The sequence below is a fragment of the Aedes albopictus genome, chromosome 3, assembly GCF_035046485.1.
Source record: "Aedes albopictus strain Foshan chromosome 3, AalbF5, whole genome shotgun sequence".
Taxonomy (NCBI): domain Eukaryota; kingdom Metazoa; phylum Arthropoda; class Insecta; order Diptera; family Culicidae; genus Aedes; species Aedes albopictus.
The window spans coordinates 435,329,856-435,334,936 of NC_085138.1; positions in this window are offsets into that span (position 1 = coordinate 435,329,856).

A 5,081-nucleotide genomic window follows, 5' to 3' on the forward strand; every position below is an offset into this window, starting at 1 on the left:
AGACTCTGCATCACTGCACTTGGTAGGAAAAGCGGAGAATGTGTCGAATGTTGTTAATTGGGAGATAATGGTAAGTTCATTTGACATTGCGGTTACAAAGCGGGAGCCATCCTAAGTCAGGGAATGTAACATGATGGTGTCATTGCTTGTTACTGCTTTCCAACGTCTGGAACGACGAGCTCATGGACGAACGAACCGTCGAGCGTACGGTGGAATTGAATTTCACTCACTGCACTACTGGTGGTATCCGAGGAGCACCGCAGCAGAAAACTAAAGGCAGGGCATGTCTTCTCGATTGGTAGAAAACTATCTTGACGTGGTGTTTTACAGGAATGGAGCTTTCCGACAAATAGCGGTGAACCGGAGCAGACTGTGGTCGCCAGCGTGACGGCTTATTGGGTCTTGGTTTTGGATCCGTTTCTTTAGTATTGTTCTAGTTAATATAGCTGAATACAGGGTTAAGGTTGTAATCATAACAATTGTACTGTTTACTTGTTGAAACATTTGTTTTTAATGAAACTATTTCAAATTGATTTGTATAATCCAGATTAATCCACCTAGTGGTGATAGTGCCTTTCTCGTCGAATATGTACTCATGAACTTTTCGTCGACGTTTGCCAAAATGTTCCTGAATCTTGAAAACACTTCATATAGAAAATCAACAATTTCAACAAAGCCATCATCGATTTTCGAAACTTATTGATAATACATATTCCGATGTTATGTTCAACAGCAAAACAGAGCTGAAAAATATCAGACCTCTCAGTTGACTGCTTGATCACCTTAACCCTAGTCGTGTATTGTGGTCATTATGACCCCATTCCATCCACGACGGCAGCGGGGTAAGCGTCAGCTAATGCATGAAGAAGGTTAACTTTATTCACAATCACAGATCGCTTTGTGATCTTCACCAATGTTTATTTCAGCACACTTTAGGCTATATTTTATTATCATTGGTAACATGATTCATGTAAAATTTGACCTTCCTACGAGAAAAATGCAGAAAATGTAAGTTTTCCATTCAAATTTCAATCGCAATGAGAAGAGCGAAACCGGTTCAGATATGGTCTGAGAAAGAGATTTTTCATCGAAATGCAGAAGGAAACAGTTTTTGATAAATTTTTCAGGGATAGACAAAATGATCCAGACAGGAAAAATTTTAACTTTTCAAAAAATGTTGAACAAGCTGCGGGTTTTCGAAAAGTGCATAAAGTATTCTCAAATTTTACTGTAAGTTTATCAACTAGTTATGTATCAGTGGTCAACATTTGGAAAAGATCGGGCTATTCTTCACGAAGTTAGAAAGATTCTAGAAAAAGGTATAATTATCCGATAGCCAACTTTGAGCTGTTATATTTCTGCATTCAATAAACCGAATGCAATGCAATTTTGAGCATAAATGACTTTTATAATGAGCTTTAAAAAAGGTTTGACTTAACTTGAAATAATGGATACACTACAATTTGTAATTTGTGAAAATTTGGGATTTTTTGATGCACTTTTCAAGCAGTTACTTGACAAGTTTTTGAAAAGTGAAATTTTGCCTGTCCCGATAATTTTGTCCATCCCCTATACGCACTATTTTCAATAAAGAAGAAACATTTTTTCTTTCTACATTGAATCGTAATAGAAAATTTAAAAAAAAAAAGAAACAATAATAATAATAAAAATATAAAAAATTACTGTATCTATGAAAACAATATTTTTATTTGCTAAACCATTTAAAAATTCTATAAAAATCAAAAATAGATTTTGAGAAAATAAGAAGAAAATCAGCGGATTGCTAATAAATTTTGGAAACAAATTTATAATGCAAATGACTATCGTTTAAATTTTTTTTACTAAAGTAAAGTCACTTATAAGTGTTACAAAAATACCTCGAGTATACTCTATCTCGGAATCATCATTTCGAAGCAAGGTCTTTTTGAATACCTGTGCTTTATACGCAAGTGGGATATTAATAAAAGTAACATTTAATTTAGGTTTTTTACAGAATTTTCGCGAAAATTTATGTTACAGTTACTATTTTCATACCAGATTCCCGACCATACTAGAAATGATGAAGAATAATTATAGTTAATATTCTTAGCATGCTTCGTTTGATGGCTCTCCAACCACGTGATTGTTTTACAAAAAAAAGTTGAAAAAGGTTCATTTTATAGAAAAGATTTGCAACTCTGAAAGAAGTATATTGACAAAATGTGGGTGAATTTTAGAAATTCCCGGATAGTATGAGAAACACGATTAAAACTGTTATTTATTGCTGTGAAAATCTTGAATGATCGGGTTGGTCGTCGTGGCAGAATTCTTGGAAAAATTGTTTTCCAAAGGATGGAAAGTGCATTCTTATATACTTTGAACACTCATGTGATTCTGTCAGAAATACCTCCTGGGATTCCTGCAGAGATTCGTACAGAAATTTCTTCAGTTATTCCTCCAGAGATTTTCATGTATCTTATATTTATGTATTCTAGTAGTTTAGCACATGATATACATCCACGTCATTTTCTATACATGTTGAATAGTGGCCTTATGTCAACTCACTTTGGTTCAATGACACCAATGGAATTAACGAAAGAAGCCCTGAAAGAATTCCATAAGAATTCTCTGGGGATGATCTAAAGGTGTCCCTTAAACGTCATGGTATTCAAGGTGGATTCCAAAATTAATATTCCTGGAGCGATTTCTGAAGTTATCTTAGCAGAAACTTCTGGATGAATGCTTGGAAAACTGGACAGACCCAGAGCTCTCTAGAGGATTTTTGAAAAACTTCTGGAAAAGCCTCTGGAGGAAATCTTATGCAATTTCTGAAATTCTACAGAAACCCTAAAACAATCTTAGAGGAATTTATTAAAGAATCACTAACGATTTTCCTAAAAAAAAAGATTTTTGGATCGAATATTTCCAAGAAAATAATAGAATAATTGAAGAACGCGCTGCAGGTATTCATGTAAAAAACATCACTGGAAGAAATTTTGAGAGAATCTCTGAAGGTAGGTCTGAATAAAGCCGTGGAAGGAACTTCAGAACTATCAGAAGTATCTTTTGAGAATTTTGCAGAGGAATTTCTAAATAAACATCTGAGAGAATTCATACCAGGAGAAATTTTCAATGAAATGTATGGACAGAAATGCACTCTAAAGCGTAAGCATTAAAGGAATCAGAGTTGGAATCATTCAAAAAATCCCTGCAAAAATCTCAAAAATTCCGGGAAAATTTTGAAAAAAAAACTGAAAGAATCCTTAAAGGATGATCTGGTGGTGTATTTGGAGGTAATCGTAAAGAAAACTATACAGAACTATATGGGAAGGAAGAAATTCTCAAATAATTCTCAGCAAATTCTTTTGAAAACTCTAGCTGAACTAAAAAAAATCCTGAAAGAATGTCTGGAAAAATCGAGGAAAACAATTAATGGAGGGTTTTCCAGAGAATGCACATACTTGAAGCTATTTCCATGGGGCGTACTAGTATAGAAGAAGCTGAAATTTGGAAGCCTACGGGGATCTATTTTTTACAGTAATTTGATGAACTTGTTCTGTTTTCTGTATCAGGTCTTTGTACACAGGTAGACATGGTTAGTGATACTAGTGCACGGAAAATCAATTCAATTGGTTAAAAACATACATAGTTATAGCGGAAACATCACCCGTGCAATATAGAATCGGGTGTAGTTGATCAACTAAGAGTGAACATTTAAAAATAGTTCATGCACTTTTCGAAAAGTTACTGCAAGTTGACTATTTTTTTTAAGTGAAAATTTTGGCTATTCCGATCATTTTGACTATTCCCAGTAAGTAGAGTAATCAGCCCTACATATGATTGACGACGAATAAAATAAAAAGATTACTATGTAATCTTGCCCTTGGCCGCTCTATTATACATGAAATAAAAAAGAGGAATCTACTACTCCAAAGAGGTGATGTTTGATAATTTTAATTTAAAATAAAATTTTGTCTATTTGGATTCAGATTTTGGTTTTGGATTGCTGGAATCGAATGCGATATTTAACCGAGCGTGGGGTCTCACACATTTACTACATGTTAGGTTGAGGTTTCAACCAACAAAGCTTTTTTGCGCCCAAATGCATCACTTCTACTATTCAACCCCTCTTTATTTTTCTTTCGTTCTTGCACAGCATTGGAAATTGATAATGTAATTTATATCTGTTGTCACATTTCACCTAACTGCACTATCGGAAACTAAATATTACCTATCAGCGAAAAACTCATCAACCAACCTGTCCATTACAGCGGTTAGTGCAGTGGTTTTCAACCTTTTTCAGTCCGTGCACCCCTTTTGGATTTGGCCCGGACCCTATTCCCCCTTTCATAAAAAAAATAAACAAAAAATTGAAGGGGCTAGATGCAAAGGGATGTAAGTGACAAAAACTCATTTTCGAGTAAATGTGGTTCAAAGTTTTCCACCAATTTTTCATCCCATACGAAATGAATGAAATTTCAAATTCGACCTAACTTTCTTCGTTTTTTGTAATTTTTCGAATCATCGTAGAAATTTCTAAAAGCTTGAAATGTGAAGAATTTTCTGATATCCTCAGCTAAAAATCGACAAAATGGCCACTTACACTCCTTTGCATCTGGGCCCCTCTATTATGTTACTGTTGACGATGAAACTTTATTTAAAAATGATCGTATTCGATGACTAAGACAAGCAAAAATCAGGTTTCTGATTTGAAAATGAATTTGAAACTTGCACCTGTACATTTTTACTAGTAATTTGATGCTTGGAGCTGTAGTTGGCAAAGCGCAGTTCATATTATCTTCGATGATCCGTCTCTGCAGTATAGTTGAAAGTCCCGATTTGCACGAATGGTAATAAAACTCGAAAGACCATTTGCCAAATGTTGGGGTGTGTGTCGCTTATGAGAACCCAGAACTCACATTGGAACTTTCCTTCAGACAAGGTCTTCTTTGAATCGTCCTGTTGTTCGATGAGCACATCTTGGAATTGATCTGGAACTTAGGCCACGCGTAAAGAACTGCGTTCCAAGTCAAGATCCCTTTCCTGGACGTCAGGAAAATACCATTTGAATTTATTTTTGAGTGCTGGCAAGTGTTGAAGAG